The 22,418-nt window shown below is 34.8% G+C and overlaps 1 pseudogene; it reads right to left on the reverse strand.

The window, feature by feature from the left end:
• Positions 1–271: 271 nt before the first annotated feature.
• The window catches only part of LOC103070500 (peptidyl-prolyl cis-trans isomerase A pseudogene), a 39,241-nt pseudogene continuing 17,094 nt past the window's right edge, over positions 272–22,418 (reverse strand).

Genomic DNA, 22,418 nt, shown 5'->3' on the forward strand with positions numbered 1-22,418 from the left:
AAAGATACTTTTATTCTTTGATCAGATTTGGATAAAACTGCAGAATAGGTAAGATTTTTTAAATTGCTGTTTAGTTTTTATTTTATAATCATAAACTTAACTCTTCAACCTAGCTAGACCTGGAGGGGGATAAAGAAAATATGGAACCCAAGGAACAGTAGCAAGAGCACAAAAGTTATAGGATAATGAGAGCAGATGGAGGTGGAGGGGTATTCTCCTGAACTACAAGAGAAATGGTCTGGTGATTGAGATAAAACCTAAGTCAAATTTACTACAGTTGTTCACAGTGGGCAATGGTGATCTTGCTGGTCTCGCCATTCCTGGACCCAGAGTGCTCCATGGCTTCTAAATCATTTATAAACCCTTTCACCTTGACAAAGACCAACCCCTCAGTCTTGGCAATGCAAATAAAAAGTAGGAACTGTTTGTGTTGGGCCCAGAATTTGCCATGGGCAAGATACCAGGACCCGTGTGATTCAAGATGAAGCTCTCCTCATCAAACTTTTCCCCATAGATGGACTTGCCACCAGTGCCATTAAGGCATAGGAAGTCTCCACCCGGGCACATAGACCCCAGAATAATTCTGTGAAAGCAGGAATCCTGATAACCTTTCTTCCCAGGGCTAAGAGCACAAAAGCTTTCTGCTGTCTTTGGAACTTTGTCTTCAAAAAGCTCAAAGGAGACACTGTCCAGGGACTCATTGTTGATGGCGATGTAGAAAAAATACGGTGAGTTTGACTAAGGCTGGTATGTCTCCCGGTGGCAGCAACAGCATCAGCAAAACCCAGAATAGGTAAAATTTTAATCGAACTCTCTATTCAACTTTTCCTTCTCATGCATTCTGTCACATCTCCCAGAACAGCACTCCTCATGCATCTTTAGGCCTTAATATTCTCTTCCCCTCTAACCTTAAAAAGGAAAGCTGATAAACATATTTTGATCAGATTTCAATATCTCAGTATTTTAATCCTCAAGCTATTTCCTCATTTACTTATCCTGAGTGCTATGGAAGAAACTGACATGTTCTGCTGTGTTCTCCACTTCTTGCACATACATTCCAGCCTGTGTTACAGGTATGTGTAGCCACATGACTGATTACTATTGAGAAATGGTACTGGAAGTGTTGTGTGTCACTTGCAGGCCATAGACCATAAAACCATTTGGTGTCCTCTTTGCTATTTTTCTTCTTCCAGGTTAGGGTAGAAATGCTTATGTTGACCATGGAGAATATACATCGAGGAAGGTAAAGACTGCGATAGCCTGGCTCTCTGAATGACCATGTAGAGAATCACCCTTCTGTTGATCTCAAATACCTGTCTTTGGTCATTTACACAGAAAATCATGAAGTTCTGTTCTGTTTTGTTCCTTACCTACTTTCTGTTTCAGTGAGTAGATTATGTCACTTTAATACAAATGCTTATAAAGATCATTTACATATGGTGGAATTTCAAACACCCACACTCATAATTTATAGAAAGAGGAAATTTTGCTTAGCAATTCATCCTACATATCTTTCCATACTGGTGAGAAAAAAATTATTTTACTGTTGTAAAGGCTGCATAATATTTCATTTTGCCATGTTTTATTTAACTAGTTTCCCATTGATAGGACATATCATATTCCATTCTGTTATATATTTAAATGTATGATATATTTAAATGAAAGTCCTTTCATACCATAGTTTTATCATCCCTGATTTATTTTAATTTATATTACATCAGTTGGCTGAATTTTAAAAATTTCAATTCTTGTCAGGAGTGCTTGGATGCTGTCATGTCCAAGCACATTATGTGTTTGAGATTTTCTGTCTTTATATTTGAATGAGAACTTGGTGAGGCCAAAAAAAATCTTGTTTTATGCTTATTTTCTCTTAAGATTTGTAAGACATTGCTCCTCAGTCATCTTATGCTGAATGTTTTAGTGCACAGTACTGAGACAAACTAGATTTTTTCCTATATTTTTTGTAATGTGTCTTCACCTGAATACCCATAAAACTTTATCTTAGTGATAACTGCCCACCCCAAATTTCCATAGAATACATTATTTTACTCTACTGCTTCAATATTATATAAGGATATAGTAAATACTTACAGCCCTCTACCAATTCCTCTTTCATTAGTATGCCATTTGATCTGGAGATTCAAATTCTAATGTAATGACTGTAACTACTCTTTTGTAGTGTTAATAATTTTCAGGAGCTTCACTTTATGTCTTAAGTTGTATCACCTTTGCCTAACATCTTTATATATTACCATCTCTTGGGTTTCATTCACTCATTCATTATCTACTGCAAATTAACATGATTTTTCAAAAGTGACATTTCTCTCCTTACCTCACTTTTAAGATGTATCCTTTCTAATCCTTATTGCTTTTAATTTGTTTCACTTATTTTATATCTTTACTTAAAATTTAAGTATCCTTTACAAAAGTGAAAACATTTATTACTTCCTAATACATTCTTTCTTCTCGGTTATCAAATATTTTTCATTGCCTTTATTTTCTTAAGAGTCATATTCTCTGTTTTATGATAGGGAGTAGTATTTATCTGATTGTTTTATTATATAAAAGTTCCATGTGTCTTATTTTTACCATTTACCTAACTTTTATTCATTATATGTCTCTTGTCTACTAACCTATCAATGGATGCACTTCATGCTGTGCTGTCTTTACTATTAATAATATTTAGATAAGCAAAGTCTGTCAAGAGAAACAATTTGCCTAAGGATAAGTGATAAAGGAAATTGGGAAATAAACTGGAGGCAATAAGGAACATACTTCCAAAATATGGAACTGGAGGACAGATGTAACTAAAGAATGTTCCAAACATTCTTAAGATTTGTAAGACATTGCTCTTCAGTCATCTTATGCTGAATGTTTTAGTGTAAAGTACTGAGACAATCTTTGTTTTCTGCAGCACAGATCCTTAAGTCATAGCAATGGTCTGAAGTTAATGTGCGATTCGAAAAAGATACAGTGTAGTACTCTAAATGTGCGGAACTCTTTCTTTTCAAATAAATTTACATTTCACAAGGTCCAAGGCCCTCATACCAGTCCTCATATAAACTTCCTGCAAAATTTATCCCACTAGTTCTGCTGACATGCCCAGTCTAAATCATTCATGAAGCATATCTTGATTTTCAATCAGGTTTCTCAGGAGACAAGAAGAGTAAAATGCAATTGTAAAGAATATAAAAACTTAATATGTTTTGGGAAATAACAGAAGGAAAAACATTTCAATAAGAATTTTGGACATGCAAAAATTTTCCAAGTTGAAAGTGAAATCAAGAAGAGCATTCAGTAAGAGAGACCAGAAACACTGAGTCATTAAAGAGCTTTTTATATCTCAGAAACATTTTTGACGATCACAAGATATAAAAGAGGGCAAGGGTGTGTGACGCATGGGAGTAAGTTAGGAGAGAGATTACGTAGGGTCTCTTGATTAAGCTAAAGAATTTATGCTATCTTTTATGGCACAGATAATCATATAAGTTAAACCTGGTTGGTATACACACCTCTAGTTTTTTGTTGTTGTTGTTTTCTTTTAAGAAGAAATCTGGCCATACAGTACATGGTAAGCCAGTTTGGAGAGAGATTATTGGTAAAGAGATCTGATAATTCTCTTGGATTAGTTCAAGTAAAGGCTAATCAGTGATGATTTAAACAGTGGCAGTGTAGTACAGGGGGGAATCTATATTCAAGAGCAAGTTAATTAATAGATTTGAGAAAACGACTATAAAAATGTCAATGAAGTTGGACTATGATAAGAAAAAAGGAGATGAGAATAAGTGGAGCTTGTTGACAAGAGAATTTACTTTTATTACATTATATCTTGGAAGGGTAAATCATGAACTCAATAAAAGTTTGAATTAAAGTAATTCTAAATGGGAATTCTATATGGAAATGTTTGTGTGAACTTTCAATAATGTCATTCTGAAATTCAGTATAGTTTAGGGAAACTCCATCACAATGTAGAAAAAGAGTTAATAATATGCCATTAAAGATGTGTTGAGTAACAGTTAAAGTAAAAATAAAAAGTAATCAAATTAAAAATGGCTAGGAAGTCCATCATTTAATGTGTGGGTACACTAGGATGACCTGCAAAGGCAGGGACATCAGAAATGTAGTAGGAGAATCAGCCGCTACCAGAAGAAATGAATTGCAGAAGCCAAGGGAGAACATGTTGTAAAACTCAGCATATGGACAATACTGTCAAAAACTGTAGAGAGGTAAGATATGCTAAACATTTTATATAAATCAATAAGTATAATTTTATAAAAAGCTAAAAACCATAAGCTGATCTTGAATATAATTTAAAAGGGACTGGGTAAAATTGTGTAATGGCCAGACACTAGTGTCTTAAGAAATGTGTGCCACTGAGTAATATGAGAAGGTTGAGAAAATAAGTACAAAACATTATTTCAAGATGATGTTGTGGTAAAGGAAGGATGCATTTTGTAAGGGAATGGATTTTGATAGCCTTTTTCTTGGTTGATTGGTTGTTTTCATTACGAAAGAACGCTTGTACACAAGAACTGGGACAAAGACAGAGGGAAGACAGAGAATAAGGATCAAAGAGAAAAGGAAGGAAGGAGAGCAACAGGGGGAAAGGAGAGAGAGAGGAGGGATGAGAATGAATGAATGAATATGAATGAATAATGGAATAATGTAAGTAGTTAGGGGTGTAAACGTCCTGAAAAAGATCTGTAGGAGGCAGAAGGAAAGAAGAGATATGAGCTTTGAAAAATGAGAGATAGTACAGTCTCTATGACAGAATGAAAAAGTAGAATAGGTATGATTAGGAAGTAAAGGGGATGGAAGTGTGTTTTTCTTTTTTCTGACATTATTTTTAATCTCTAAAACATGAGGTATGAATATTGCCCTTACAGGAGAGAGGCAGTGTTTCTGTAGACTTAAAAATGGTGTCAACGGGTTTTACAAAGAACCTGTGGCACTACAAAGATCTTTATGACTGTGCTTAGAACCCAGGTATGTCTGGAAAGTATGGATTTATGGCTTCAGTTTCAAGGTTGTGCACTTTTCTCTAGCAATATCAGCAATGTCAAGCAACGTTAAAATACTCAGTATTAAAGGTGAAAACGGTGACTTGTTTTATTCAATGCTTAGACTAGTCAGAGTTTAAGGATAAACATGAAGTTGAGACTGTTGGTAGTCTTGGGGGAAAAAAGTGTTGTTATTAAGTCTGGAACCCAGGTTTAGAAGGTTCTTACTCTGAGAGCCCTTATTTCACTTGAAGATCACAGTGTATAAATTCTTGCATCAATCTGTTTTTCCATACTGAAACATCTTAGTCTTCGTGTCTATCCTTTAATAATCGCTGCATTCACATAGGGAGTAGTACCCACCTTTCCATCCATGCCTAAATGTTTTACCTCTGTGTTCTCTCCACACCTAGCTCCCTCATTTTTCATTTTCAGAAACTTTTTAATCTCTTGCTCTCCAATGACTTTTTGTCTGCAGTTTCAGATTTTCATATTTTCTTTCTCTTTACCTTGCAATTACCATATGCTTCACTGTTCCTTTTCAGTAAAGTTTTCAGTTTATAGACATTGTTTCCATTTCCTGATCACACATATATTCTCTGTTAACTTAGTCTTGCTTCTGACATAACCACATTTCAGAAATAAAAATAAATTATCAAAAGATTCCCACATGCTGGACTTTCCCGGTGGCACAGTGGTTAAGACTCTGCCTGCCAATGCAAGGGACACAGTTTTGATCCCTGGTCAGGAAGATCCCACATGCCACGGAACAACTAAGCCCGTGTGCCACAACTACTGAGCCTGTGCTCTAGAGCCCGTGAGCCACAACTACTGAGCCCATGCACCACAACTACTGAAGCTCACGCGCCTAGAGCCCGTGCTCCGCAACAAGAGAACCCGCCTCAATGAGAAGCCCACACACCGCAACAAAGAGTAGCCCCCGCTCGCTGCAACTAGAGAAATCCCATGAGCAGCCAAAAAAAGATTCCCACATCCTTTTTGCACTTTCCATTTTCCTTGACCTCTACTGTATGTGGCAGCCAGTTCCCAAATGTCCCCTAGCAATCCCTGCCTGCTGGCATTCATACATTTGACTGTAAAAGGGTTGGTCTAGGTCTTCCCTGGTGGCGCAGTGGTTGAGAGTCCGCCTGCCGATGCAGGCGACACGGGTTCGTGCCCCGGTCTGGGAAGATCCCACATGCCGCAGAACGAACGGCTGGGCCCGTGAGCCATGGCCGCTGAGCCTGCGCGTCCGGAGCCTGTGCTCCGCAACGGGAGAAGCCACAACAATGAGAGGCCCACGTACCGGAAAAAAAAAAAAAAAAAAAAAAAAAAAAAAGGGGGTTGGTCTATGTGAACAATAGGATATGGCAGAGATGATGAAACAGTACTACTGAGATTGTTATGAAAGACACTGAGGCCTCTCTACTTCTGTCTCTGTCTCTCTTCACTTCCTGGGGAAAGTTTGCTGCTATGTTGTAACCATTCCTAATAGAGATGCCTACTTATAGAGGATATTCTGACATTATCACATCTCCCTGTTTTATTTCCTGGTAACACTTATCACTATCTAAATGTATTTCATGCATTTATTTTTATGTGTTTATTACCTTTCTCCATACTAGATTGCAATGTCCATAACAGCAGGGACTTTTACTATTTTTTCACCACTGAAACTCAGAACCTAGAACAAGATCTTCATGGACTGGATCAATGACTGTTTATTGAATAAAAGAATTTAAATGCCTCATCCTCACAGAAAAAAAGGGAAGAGAGACAGAGGGAGAGTTTTATTACCCATCCCTGCATGTACCATAAGTAAAGTATGATGAATTTAAGTGCTATGTGTACATATTCCATCAAACCAAGAAACATAATTTCCATATGTCATCTTTCTAATATGGTGCCTGGCAGCCTCCCTGATTATTGGCTGCTTCTGTGTAGTCAGTATAAATGTCACTTGACTCTGATTTTTCCATTTCAGGATGTACAAACTCTTACTTTATTATTTTCCCAAATAACCACCTCCATTTTGCTCTAATGTATGTGCTGGTAGACAACCCCACAGTATTCACTTTATAGTTCTCACAACTGAAGGGAAGAGGAAACTGCTTCCCATGCCACCATCTCAATATCCTCCCCTAAATCAGAGTTTTAATACTGGACATCTAGATATGGTTTGATTCCATGAGGCTTGCAGTAGATTCAATCCATAAGGTGTTCTGTAAGTGAAAACTTCTGATCTGTTGATGTTTCTAGCAGTCAGCAAAACCTGGGACTACTAATACACATTATACTTTTGTGAATCTTTTAGAGTATTGTTAAATGATGGTCATTACTATTATTGTTGAGTATTTTTCAAAATATTAATTGCATATTTACACTTTTCAATAAAATTTTTATCATTATTGTTTTTGAGCCCTTAGAACTTCGGAAGAAGCTTTTACATATGCATTCAAATATATTTACTAAGTAAAAGCAAGTCTTAACAATCTGTTTCTACAAAATTTGCTGATGTCCAGCTATAGGACAAAAGTGCTGCCATTAAACAACAAGGTATAAAACCATTCCAGAAGAGGCAAGCTTAAGATACTATGAAATGTGTAGAATATTTCTAAGATAAAAAATTAATGAATAATAAATATGAAGTATAACCATTTACAATCTCTTCATCAGAGTAAAATCGAGGAATCAGAAACTAGCTAATTATATACATAATTTTTGTCATTGTATAAATTAAATCACACAACAGAAAGAATAATTTATAAATACTTAAGATTTTTAAACATACAGAATGAAAGGAGCTGTTTAAAGCCTCTAAATGCGTGGTATCACGTTGTCTCTAAATTATTTTTAAGTGCCTCTCATTTTGTTCTATATGATTCGCTCTGCAAAAATTGGTGGTTAGGTTTGATTTACTCTACTTTCCCCATAGAGTTGTTGGAATTGGCACACTTCATTATAACTATGCTGTTACATTCATATCATTTAAACCCCCTCACAATCCCAGATTTAGTAACTCAGTAGCACTTAAACTTGTATTGCAACATCTTCCATTTGTATGTGCCTGTTCTAAAGCCAGTTTTTTAGGGTTTAATCAATTGAATCATATACCTTTTAGAAATGAATGTGGATACTACAGCCAAATTTCCACCAAAATATTAAGATGTGCCTTGTCTGTTTTATTAATGCATTATAAGAATTAATTAGTAATAAGTTTCCAATTCCCTTGGCTTGGCTTTATGTAGTTTATAAGTGATTTCACAGCTTCCACATAATTAATTCTGCTACTATTCTTTGATCTTTAATCAACATTTAACATTCCTCTGTTTATTTCTAATGGTACCCTGCAGCTTTTAAATTTACTTTATTCCTGCTTTATTTTCAAGGCCTAAAAGCAAAGCTTAATTTTCTAGGTGTAACAGGAACAAAACACCTGTGCTTCAATTTCAATAACAAAAATAAAATAAAATAAAATGAGAATTAAATAAATAAAAATAATTGAAGAGAAAATACAAAAATAGAAACAAAATACCTTCTATCAAGTCCTTAGAATCTCATTCACTGCTCTTACTAAGGTTTTCTAATCTTTAACATATATGTGCTGTAAGTTCACCAAATTTAAATATCGTACATATTTAAGACCTTAAGATAATAAATATATTGATGCGCCTTGAACAAAAAAGCTGTGAGGTCTAAAACATATCCAATAATTTTAGGGATGTTTTTACCTCAAAAGACCCATGGAGCACACAAAATGTATCTACATTCCATGAGTTAGTGCTATGTTGTGACACTGATTTTCAATATAAAAAATATCACAATAAGACATTTGGTTTTCTGCTGTAATTGACAATTGATTCTACTTAACAAGATCAAACATTCTCTAAGGGAACACACAAAAAATTATATATGAATTGAAGTTTTTTTAAAAAGTAGGTGATATGATTCTATAGGTAGAAAATGCAGTCTGTTAGAGTTATAAATGTACAATATATTTCAAGTTTAGATATAAGACGATTCTACTTGCAAAATGTTTTACTAAATGGTTTAAAAAAATAAGTTACAGTGTTCACAAACAACTCATTTTTTACATTAGGTGATGTATTCACTAACTTTCAGGATAATAAAATACAGTGTAAAAATACTCTAAACATGCATCTGACTGGAGATAATGCTAAAACATAAAGACTTGGACTGAAAAAGTCTGGAGCTGAACTCAACCAATAGAATCATCATGACATTATCTAAAAATCATTTAGCTGGTTAGGAAAAAGAAATTTATTTACCAAATGGATAGAAGTATAATATCAAATAGAGAAATAGAGAAAGGAACTGACTTAAAATTCACAACTGCCCAAACTTAATATAGCTTTTTATATAAACTGCATTTGACCTCACATTTATGTTTTAGACACAATATTTGTCTTCATATTTCTCTCTGTATCTAGGCTTAAACAGAAAATGTGGAATTTTAATTTCAAAACCTCAATGAGAGACTTTCTTTTCTAGTTAAAATGAACAATACTCCCACTGAAACAATCAGATTGATATTTGATATACATAGATATAAAGATAGAAAAAAACTCTTGGAGCCCTGCTGAGAAAGCAAAGATTTAAAGTGCTAAGATCTCGAAAAAAAAGGAAATCAAACAAACAGTTAAAATAAGTCAATCTTGCCTCAAGGCCAGTGGCCTGTTTTTGGCAAATCTAAGCAGAAGGCTACTGTTGAGGAAAAAACGAACCTGCAGAGTCTTTTGTAGCCTTATAAGACTTGGAAAGCAGAAAATGGAGTTCTGGGTTACAGAAGCATCTGATACATATGGGTCAAGATCCCAAAGAGAAGAGAGGCACAGAAGCATGAGTCTTTTATTTTGGTGCTTTTTCCGTAAGGCATATTCCAAATTCTAAATATACAAAGACCAACCAGAGGATCTTTCTATATTTAGAATTTAATATTCTAAATATCAAAACTTAAATATAAATAAAATGAAAACCAGTGGATTTTTAGCAGTTTCACCATTCTGAAGTGACAAAAATATGAGTTCGGAAAGCAACCCTTGAAAATACCACAGGGTCAGTGGAAAACTCTTGAAGACTGGGCAAAACTGACATTGATCAAATTATACAAAGGTTTCAAGCAAGTCTTGGACTATATAATCAACTAACGACCTACAGATGCTCCAATTATTCCTCTCTAACATGGGCATTAAAAATAACAAATAATCAATAATAAATAAGTTCAATATTTTTAATGAGGATCCTGATTCATTTTTTTGCCATTTGCTTACAACTTTTAAGCCTCACTCCTCCTTCTTCCCTTATGTGCCCCATAGCTGGACAAGCTGATATGGTATTAAATGTGATAAGACCCAAAGAATAATGGAGATTCAGCATTTCAAAGTTCTCAAGTAAACTGACCCAGATGTTTTCATGCCAAAATATTGTGGTCCCTATTCTTCCCAAAAAAGGGCCCTAACCTTGGATTATGAGATCTACATGGGTTGAGAATTCACTGTATCTGGAGTTCTGCTTCCCTTTCTATTAGCCTTTTGCCTCAACCTCAACTCTTTCTGCATCCAACTGCAAGAGATGAGTCTCCAAGCTGCCAAAGAGGCCCTCTGGCTTTCAATTTTAGCCTTAATTGGTGATTAATCAAACTCAGACGTTCATTGTCTGTCTTCAATGCCCTGAGATTACCCAGCAATAGCAGTTCGATTCCACAGTACTCTAAATTAGTCCTTCTCCCATACTTGTCTAACACACCAGGCACTGAATGACTAGTGCATTCTCTCCTATTCCACTCACCACTGATGGGAGTTTTGACAATTAATTACACTATCAGTGTACACCAGGTGTTATCAGCATTCCACCTACTTTCAATAATGGCTCTCACTGTCAGCCTGACAGCAGATAATTGTCTCAAAAACTCAATTTAGAGACTTCTTCTTGGAAACACTCCCTTTACCAACTCTCTTAGATGTGTTCTCTGGAATGGTCTCTGAGGTAGAGACAGAAGTTTCTTGGAGGATGATCTCAGAAACAATATTTGAAGGGATTGAGAGAAATTAGTCTGAGTATAGGAAGATGTTCTACTGCAATATGTTGCAACAGAAATCTGTGATGATTCCATTGAGAACTCTGGAGCTGAGATGGCCTTTTATATTGGTCCCAAATTGAGGTAAGGGGGCTTGGTTATTGTACCCCACATGGTATTATATGTATGTTGCCTTCCTGGAGAATGTATAATCTTGGGTGATGCAGCTTCTTTCCTCCAAGGACAATTCTCTGAGAGGAACACATATGTGAACTGTCAGCAGAAGATATTCTTGAGAGCCATGACAGTAAAAGCTTTAGTCTAGAAGGGAGATTTGGATAGCACAACCCAGAATCCACTGTATTACAGTTTGTATAATTCTAACTTTCTACAATTTTAAAATAGGTAAAACTAATCTAGAGCAATAGGATCAGGATAGAAGTTAACTTTAGGATGATGATTGGAATAGGACATGAAAAGGGTTTCTGTGATGTTCATAATGCTCTATTCATGATGTGAGGAAATAGTACAGGGGTAAGTTCAATTTATGGAAATTACTCAAGTTATAAAATTATAAACTGTGCATTTTTGTATACATGTCATATTTCAATTAAAATTTTAGTTTAAAAGCAATATGTCACTCATACACATAACTGAAAGGATTTTTTATAATTTAATCTTTACTTTTATCCAAGTTTGTATTTTGGAATTTTCTCTTATACTCTTTATATATAATTTAATATTTAATTTTCAATAGTGAAGGTGAATAATTATTATGATCATGATATTTTTTAAACGACCAGTTTGACAGATTTGCATAATTGCTTAATGGATGTCTAAAATGTTCTTTTCCCAAATTATTCAAATAAGGAAAACAACCAACAGAATAATTACAAAAATGCCAAGGACAACTGCTTTAAGAAATATATACTTTGGTAGTTAAAAGTCATCTAGCTCAACCATTTTGCCTGAACAAGATTAGGAGATGGAGTTGACTAAATTAAAGGAAAGACAATATAATGGCTTGGTAATTGCCATGTAAATACCCCATCATTACAGTGTGAATATGTGATTGCTTCTCTCCTTTAAAGACGACTCTAGTTTACATGGTATTTACTTAGGGACTATTAAATGTAATTATAGGGTGCATTTCAGGAGAATGGAAACAAAGTGAAATTTGGTTTTGCATATCTATATACTGTAGGAGATTTTGTTGCAAAGGTCATTTTGTTTGGATAGAGTACATTGCTTGTCCCTGTCCTTAACCAATTGATAAAGTTACAGAGTTGTCCCAGAAGAATTTTTTAACATGATATAACTTTCCTAATATGTTGCATATCTTATTTTACAGTATAAGAATACTGCTGCTGAGGAATAAAATGATTATCTCTGGGTGTTCAAGAAATTTGTCAATGACAGTGATGACACATGATGATCTCTGTTACAGAGTTTTTATTACAATGCTTTTTACAATACATAGATGACAATACATAGACACTAAGACTCTGTAGCAGATATTCTGTGTTTATGAAAGGTGTTTCTACTGCCTGCTGGGGAAACCAGACTACATTTCCTAGCCTCCCTTACACTTAGATGTGACTATCTGACCTAGTTGTGGCCATAGGATTGTCCTTGGAGTTGAAGTACATCACTTCCAGATGTAGCCTGTTAAGAACTACTCCAAGTAATGTCCATGTCTTCCCTTTCCCTAACTGCCAGCCAGAGGCAGACAAGCTATCAGAAGCCTCTGAGGCCCTGAGGATAGCAAAGACAATACATGAACGGAGTCTAAATGCCTAGATGACCAAGTCCAGCACTGTGTAAAGACTGGAAATATCCACATTGTACTTCGTGTGAGTGAGAAATAAACGTTATCATGTTAAAACACTGAAATTTAGAGGTGTTTGTTATAATACCCACTTACCATAAACAATTATTTACCCTAAATAATACACAAAAATAGCTGTAATTGATATGCTGCCATTAAAAAACTGAACTGTGTGGCATTTGTTTAATAGTTGAGGAATGGACAAAAAGAAAACAGAAACCTAGAGATTTCTGTTGAGCTGTAACGAAAGTTCTATCTGCCATAACTTGGAAGGTAAGTCATATACATAATGAGACAGCTGCTCTAGAGAAAGTGATTGGAAAAAGGCAGAATAAAAAGGTGTGTTGGTTACTATTGGCTGCCTTTACCAAAATGTTTCTAGAAAGATATGTTACAAAGTATAAAAAGAATTGGAGAATGTCCAGAGATCAAAAGTCATTAAGGATTGGAAAGGCAACTGTTTTAGACTCTCCTTTAGAAAGTGCTAAGTATCTGGGAAAAAAAGTTGAACAAAGTTCAGTGAAAATTAGATAGGTAAAAAAAATTAAATAGCTGAGAGAGAGAGAAAAACAGAGAATGAGATAGCTAGGAAACTCAAAACTCAAGTGTAGTATGGAGGTTCCTTAAAAAACTAAAAATAGAGTTGTCATATGATCCAGCAATCCCACTCTGGGCATATATTCAGAGAAATCTCTAATTCAAAAAGATACGTGCACCCCAGTGTTCATAGCAGCACTATTTACAATAGCCAAGCCAGGAGGCAACCTAAATGCCCACCAACAAATGAATGGATAAAGAAGATGTGGTACATACATACAATGGAATGTTACTCAGCCACGAGGAGGAATGAAATAATGCCATTTTGTGGCAACGTGGATGGACGTAGAGATTATCATATTAAGTGAAGTAAATCAGATGGAGAAAGACAAATATCATATGATATCACTTATGTGTGGAATCTAAAAAATGATACAAATGAACTTATTTACAAAACAGAAATAGACTCACAGACACAGAAACCAAACTTATGGCTACCAAAGGGGATAGCAGGAGTGGAGGAGAGATAAATTAAGAGTTTGGGATTAACAAGTACACAATACTATGTATAAATTAGGTAAACAACAAGGGCCTACTGTATAGCACAGGGAACTATATTTAATGTCTTGTAATAACCTATAATGGAAAACAATCTGAACAAAAATATATAAGTAAAGTGTATTTAAGAACTCTGTCTGGGAAAGAACTATGGGTGCTCTTACTGACCCATGGAACTGATTGGATTCAAATAGATCAGAAGGTTAGCAACTTTTCACAGGAATTATATAGCCAAAAGAAACTGAAAGTGTTGTCTAAAAATGCCTGTGGCTTTTCCAGCCTTAAAAAACCCTGCCAGTAAGTAAACTGCAAGCACGTGTAGACCCCAATCAGGACATACTTTATTCACATAAGATATTATCACAGAGGATAACAAGAAAGGCCCTACATATATGGTGAAGCTAAGGCCCTAAGAGAACTACGATTAGAGAGATTGAGGACGTTTCTCCCCAAAATCAAAATCAGAGTCTAATGACGAAATTTTCCTCATCAACCTCCACCACAAATGTGAGTCTTCTCAAAACATGTCTAGCAGGATATCAAACACTGAAATATATCTATGATGCTGTGTCTTTCAATTTCCATATTTTCTTTTGTCATTCTGGACCTTCTCCATCACCTTGTATTTGATGTTTCAGGGGCAGATAACTTGTTTTTTTCTAGTTCATTGATGTCTGGGCCAGAAAGAATTATGGCCAGACCTGATGGAGAGAACAGTATCACCAGAAAAGCTTTAAGGTGGATGGAACAACTAGATAGGATGTTGGCTTGTCTCTTAAGGTTAGTGTGGCCTATATGTCGGTGGGGGGGGGGGGGGGGTCTGAGATTGAGTTCCCCCAAAACAGACTCTCAGATGCAGATTTACAGGTGGGTTTGGGGTGCGTAGGAGTAGAGGAAGTAGGATTCTATAAAGGAAGGAGTTGAACTGTTGTTGATTCACCACAAAGGCCTTGGTCATCCCATAGGAAACACTGGAACTGAGAGGGCCCTTCACAGTTGTCCTGCCTGTGGCAATGCTGGCCAGGTCTTTACAGCCCACACTGACCACTCAGAAGTGGCAGCCTCTGAGGATGGGGCAAGAACTAGTTGTGTCAGATCTCTTGACCTGAGGGCAATTTTTAGAGAAAGAATTCGTTAAAGGTTAACCCCTACCAGTACTTCAAGCAGCTGGAGAAATAAGCACCTCGGTCCCGAAGGGGGAATCTGAAGGATAACATCTACTATACTCCAAGGCAGAAAGCAAAATTACATTTTCTACTCTGCCACTCTTGCAGTCAGGTATGGCTACATGACCAATGGACATGCCCAATTTATAGGCCTGGTTAATAAAATTCCCCTGCATGATCCTCCACCCTCTTCTCCCTACACATACTGCCTGTTACAGATGATCCAGCAAAAGACAAGGCTCCACAGTGAATCCAGTAGGTTAAACAAACCTTGGATCCTAAACGATCAGGATGAATATTGTCACCTGACAAGCAATATCTAAGTTTGGATTTTTTTATAAGGAAAAAAATGAACCCATTTTGTGTTAAGGAATAGAGATTTGAGAGTTTTTTTTGTTATAAACAGAAGGCAATATTATTTTTGCTAACTAATAAAGATCCATACTGTGACAATAAATCATATATATGTGACATTATATAACTTTATCCAAAGTTCAAAATAACAGTAGTAGTGATAATGATAAGAAAAAAATTACAAATTAAAAAAGAAATAGGGTCTGCATATTAGTAATTCACTTGAGCTCCCCTAGTTTGTTTGTTCATTGGTTAATTAAAGAATAAGAACCTGCTGTATTAAAAAATAAATAAAATAAAATTCAAAAATTCAAAAAAAAGAATTGGATTGAATCACCCAGGTTCTTTCCAGCATTAATAATCAGTGATTTTATGACATCTTCTTTGGGATAGAATGATTCTAAAAACGACAGAATCATTTTTTAGAACTTCATAATTCTATAAAGCTGCATGGGTCACGCAAGGTGAAATTTGATATTTAGAATTCATGCCAAAACCCATGTACTTCATTTACTGTAAGTCCTATGCTTCATCATTGGCCAAGATTCAGACTTAGATGCTACATGTTCATGATTAATGTGCTGCTTTGGGGAGTGTTTAATGCCTTTTCTGCCAGTAATCTAACTTTACTATTGATTGAATGAATTATCACGCCTCTCTCTCAGGACTGGGTGCTTCACACACAGGTCATCTTAATGGACAGACTACTTATATCCTAGTAGAAAGGATTTGCAGAAAAAAATTTCCCTCTTTCTTTCTAGAAATTGGTCTGTTTCTTGTGCTACTAGAAAGATTTTCCATGATTCAGTTCATCATAATAATAAGGATGCTTCCTCCTCAAAAGTTGTCTTTCCTGGCTATTCATAGTTGGCCAGCCACGGTGTCAGACACTGAGAGAATCCATTGGTATAATGAGTATTCTAGGGGTAGTACTACTTAATAGCACATACATACAGCTTCCAAAACTTTGTACAGACAATAGTCATGAGGGAGAGTTTCAAGTAAAATTAATAGCCACCTGTGCTTTAAAAAAAAAGTCAATGTATTATTGAAATGGTATTCCTTCAAGGTTGCACAGCTGGTTTAATGCTGATTATGCTTTAAGACAGAGAGAATAATTAAATAGGATAGAAAATGGTGTAAGGTTATTCATGACAGAAAAGATGCCAAGAACACTACAACAAAGGCCAGCGCCTGGTAAAAGAAGCTAAGATAAATTTAATGAAAAACTATTAGCTTACAACTTTTTTTTCCTTCATCTGAAGGAGTTAGCTTTGTGAAAATACTGTACACACTTGGAGAGTTCTACACTTTAAAAACAACTCTAATACACATTCTTGTTGTACTCATTTCTGTGGTGTATATGCAGTGAACAGGACACGTAAAACCCACTTAAAGTTTAGCTTTGTGGGCTTTTCCATATATACATATGTTAATCAAATAAAACAATATTCTTAAAGGGCTCTTGTGAGATTAAATTAAAACATAAATGAAATAAAAATGTAAGAAGTGCAATCCTATCATAATTATTTTAATGGGTATTCATGAAATAAACCTATATCATTAGGTAATTTTAGGGAACTTGGATTTCATTGCTAATGCTTTTAAAAAATTTATTAGCATTTGATTTTCTCTGTCATGCCCTTTTGTTAATGATGCATTGATATTAATCTTCTAAATATCGATGCTTCTTTAAGCATAATAATTAAAATTACTCAAATATTCAGACATCATTTTTAAAAAGCAATATTAAACCCATTCATGTTGTAAATTCTTATTTTTAGAGAGTTAACATTATATTTTTTCACTTGAAATGACTTGCCTCATTTAAATTAGGTTATTTTAAATGTTATTTCCTTGCTGAATCCATTTCAAAAGTTTACTAGCTTTGCTATTATTGGTTAATATCTGAGATCTTTAAACTGCTTAGTACACAGATACATATGACTTAAAGGATTTCAGAATTTTTAAGAAACAATTTAAATATATACATACACATACACATATACACATTCACGGAGCCCGAGGTCTGGTGTGATTCTACTTGTCTCTGATGAAATCACTAAAATTTACAAATTAAAACCCTAACTTCAATGGCTCTAATAAGTATATAGAAAACATCTAGTTCTCCAGTTGGATGGTTGCACAAATGCATTTCATAGAGGAATCACAACTGTTACATTCTCTTCTATGAATTATAAACTCTCTAAGCAACGATGCATTTCCCTGAGCATCTTCTGTACTCTCATTACATCAGACAAGGTAAGAGCAGGATTAAAACATCTCTTCACTTTAAAGAGGAAACAGAACTTTGGAATGGGAATTACTATTTGAAAGAAAGAATTATTCCCACAGACTTTGCATTGGTTCAGTGGCAAAATTGGCTCTACACTGTTTTGCTCAGCTTCCTGCTGGTTGTTCAGTCTGTCACAATATATAAAATATCCTTGCTCTGATATCACTGCAAGCTTTCCAAGCAATTGCATTCCAGACGTAATTAAGAATAAACTAATGCCTTCAGACATGCTACTTTCTCCATTTCAAATGATCATTTTACAGAAGAATACATTATATTTTTCCATCAGAGTTTGATTTACTACTCATAGATGAAGAATAAATTTGATCTCTTTTATCTATTGGATATTTCAGAATAAATTCCTACTTTCATTTAAAAATTTAGTCATTTCAAGTTATATTACCTCTTCTTATCAGTTCATGTTCTCCCATTACCTTCAACTCCTCCTAAAAAAAGCATCTAGCAAGTTTTTCATATTGCTTAAACTGATTTTCAAAGATAAGGTAATAGGAACCCAAATGGAAAACCTCATTTTAGCTGCCCTTTAATAACGTGCTTCTAAGAGATATACTGGGGTCTTATAATTCTTAGCTGACTTTACAAAATGGAAAATTCCCCAGGTATTGTCTTGATATTTCAGGCATTAGTGAAACAGGGAAACAAATGTTTTATTTTTTAAATCAAACAGAAAAAGTGTTTTTTGAAGAGTACTCAGATGTGACCTCAGAAAAATTTAGAGATTTCAAGACTTCATTCTCACTGCCAAGAGTACAGAGACCATATTTTATCCTTCTCACTAATTCTTGAGATACCATGTTTCGTAGTAAATACCTCTCAGAAAATGTCACGGTCACCCTTCCAACTGTTCTCCTTATTGAAAGAAACACTGCATCTTCAAATTAACAATTTTGAATAGATAACTTCTAACAGCGTTAAAAATGCTCCCAATTCAATTCTCCAAGGATATTCACTACCACCACATTCCTATTCTCAAACCTGATTCTTTTGGTTAATAGGACTCATAAAAGATCCCAACTATGTATCTTGTGTTTGAATCCCCTTTGTACATCTAATAAATGATGCCCCTAAATATGCTGTGTGAGAGGCAATATACAAATGTCTTTTCCAAGCTTCATGAGGTGAAAACCGAAGAATTCCTTTTGAAATACCTGTCCACTCAATGGACTTCACACATTCTATTGTTTTATCTTGATCATGGGTAGGTTTCTTGGAAATCAAGCAGAAATGAATCACCTCTGAAACATCAAATTATCCACTGAAGCCACTGCCACTGAAACTATTTTCTTTTTAAACCAGCTGATTTCACATGTTTTACCTTCTAAATACACACAGGCATTTAAAAATATTTTTGTATATGTTTAAGACAAGTTTATAACCGCCCACATATAGAATACCTGTGCCTACCACATTTTAGTTGAAGTGAATAAACAGTCCAGTCGAAAGACAGTATTTATTTCAACGGAATTACATTTTAAACTAATTTTCATTAAGGCATTAAATATTTTACTCAAAGTTGATTTCTAGTGAAATAACAAACTTGTTCTAGCAATTGGAAGATAAATTTGGTATGTTTAATATTCAATATATTAAGAAATGATTTAATTTTGGAAATTATGTAATTGAAGTACTTGCCTTACTCACATGATATATCCAATCCCTAAGAAATTAAGCAGTGTTTTATCAATAAGAAAAAGAAAAAGAGTGCATTTATGTGAGCAGCTGTTCAGTTTCCAGATTCACCCTGATTCATCTTTGTTTCAGTTTCTATCCCCCTCAGCAGCAGTTCTGCAGACAAGCATACACTGACTTTTGGTAAGGTATAATCAAACCACTTCTGCCTTATATTCTTTAGACTGATAGGCTTTTATAGGAAAGTTTTGATTAAAATATATTAAATTGTTTCATTTCTCAGAGTGGGGCATGATTGGAATCACCTGAGTTCGTGAAAGAGCATGCTGAATCCAGTGAGAGACTGTTGCTTTTGAAGGCACATGACATGATTCCCCCATCACTTCATGTGGCCAGACTGCCACCAAACTAAAACCTGGCAAACTTGTTTTAAATTTCTTGAGAATGCCATGTTCCTTCTGATCGCAAGGCCTTCATGAATCCTATTCCCTCCATCTGAAATTATCCAATCATACCTCTCCAATTCCACTACCTGGAAGACATCTACTTAATTATGTCTAGCCCTACCTCAGTCTCCTTTTCACTGCACCTGGTTATGTGCTTTCCCAAAACACACTAAACTACTCCTTCATAGCAACTGTCACAACTATGATAAATTTGCTTTTACTGTTTTCCTTTTTTCTGTGTCTGCCTTTTTATATACCCGTTAGTTGCCAATAATATTGAACCTGTGTCTGTTTTGTAATCACTTTATTACCAATAAATGGATGTTCCATAAATTTTTAGCAAAAACCCATTCAAATAATACAGATATATTTACAGAAATATTTGGAATGTAGATTCATATTTTTCTTTACCTATCAGAGTGACTTTTTTCAGCAGAATAATTCTAAGAATAGCCTGGAGTAACTATTATTATTATAATTAACAAAGTATTTAGTAGGTGCTTACTAGTTAGGATACATTCGGCTGTAAGAAACATGATTAAGAGTTCAAACTTTTAACAATAAGGAAATTTCGGACAAGAAGTTCAGGCATAGGAAGAATCTAGACTTCCTTTAACTCAGTGTTCAATCCAGGTTGTATTTATTTTAGAATTGTAGGTGTTTCCTCAGACTAGACAACTCTGGCAAATCTATGTGTCACTTCCAGAAATGAGAAAGAAAAATTAGAGTAATAGGTTTAATTTGTATACCTCCCTTTGAAGCAGAATGCCAGTGATGTTTCTTAAGCTGGAGTGATACTATATGCCTACAGTTTAATCATTCACTAGCAAGAAGAAAGGGACCACCATGATTAGCTTACCTGGAGCAAAGGATTGTGCCAGTCTCCCCTGAGGCACAAGCCACCAGAAAAGGGATAAAACAAATCAGTTTTCTTTTAGGAGGAGGAAACGGTTTTGGGGGATTAAAATTAGGCAGGTAGCAAGAAGTGTCAGAATTAGTGACCAAAAAATGTAAGGTCCTGGGGGAAATAAGTTTTTTAAAAAGTAAAACAATTTCTTCTAGCATTTTACATTTTTGCCAAAGAATACATTAATTTAAAAAGCACATTGTTTTTTTTAATTTCCTCCAATACATTATACAGTTTTCATCTCATAACTTGTGTAAGCCATTTTCTTCCTTTTTAAAATGTAAGATATTATAGGCTTGATGTTTGGACAGGGTTGTGCAAGAAGCAGAGGGCATGACAGGGAAAGTTAACAGAAAAGATGGTCAGTCTGTAAAATTACAAAAGTGAAAAGAAACAATGTGCTCTGTCTATATTATAGGACAAAGTTATGACAATGAAGTATCTTTTGTCTTGGGAAAAATGTAGATAGATAATATATCCAAGAAAAGCATTAAAAAGTAACATGGAATGTGGAAATCTTTCTTTCTTCTGAGATGACTTTAAAATAATCATAAATTTCTTATGACTCTAAAATAAGGGTTCTAATTTTTTTTTCTTTTCCTTTTTCTTTAAATGAGCTGATATTCTACTAATGAATTTAGTTGAAATTAGATGAAAAGTTCAATTAACATGTGTTCCTTGAGGTCAAGAATATTATGAAAGCATCCTAGCATGATACTAAAACCTCAATATATACAAGCAGGGAAGTTAATCACCGTCATTACCATTTATATCTCATTCTGATAACTGCTGAGTCTTGCAGCAGTAAATTACACAGATGCTGTAAAACAGCAAAAAACAACATTATGTCCAGCAGAGAACTCAAAATACCATATACAGTATCAGCCTTAGATTAAATGATTATTTATTTAAAAATAAAGAAAAATAACACTGGTTTTTTCATGGCAAAGGAGATTTCAAAAAGCTTACTAGTTTGATGCTGGGTAGAAGATGCTTTGCTAGTATTACAATTGCTCTGACCATAGTTAATCATTGATTATTCACGAAAACATACCCACTATGGGCACTGTCCAGGCCCCTTTGCTTCTACTTTATTGCTCTCTTCCTAACTTTTGATCATTTCAACCCTCATTAGCATATCACCTAAAGGATAACAGAGGGAATGAGGCCTCACAAATAAATCAGTCAAAGTGACTCTGATAGAGGAACGGACTGAAGACTTTAGCTGCATATCAACTATTAATTATAGCGTAACATTCAGAATATATTACTGAAAGAGTTAAAATTTCAAACGTATCAATAAAGTCAAGCATAAATTATTTGAATAGCATATTTCCCTTGAAAATTTCAAAACATTTAACAGAATGATAAAGTAACAGGAACACTGCACTACAAGACATCAGAGGAGTCTCCTATAAAAATGGTGTCTTGATTTTCAAGTCAATTCTCTATCATGTTATTCCTACATTTTAGGGCACAAAGAAAAAAATATGTTCACGTTTAGCAGTTTTATTGAGATATAATTGAGGTAAAATGCTTTGTATCTGTTTAAGTTTTCACACGTGTATTATCACCACTAACATGGTAATGAATACATCCATCACCCTAAGTTTCCTATGAATTTTAGAATCAGCTCTTC

Source organism: Lipotes vexillifer, unplaced genomic scaffold, assembly GCF_000442215.2.
Source record: "Lipotes vexillifer unplaced genomic scaffold, Lipotes_vexillifer_v1.1 scaffold1385, whole genome shotgun sequence".
Taxonomy (NCBI): Eukaryota; Metazoa; Chordata; class Mammalia; order Artiodactyla; family Lipotidae; genus Lipotes; species Lipotes vexillifer.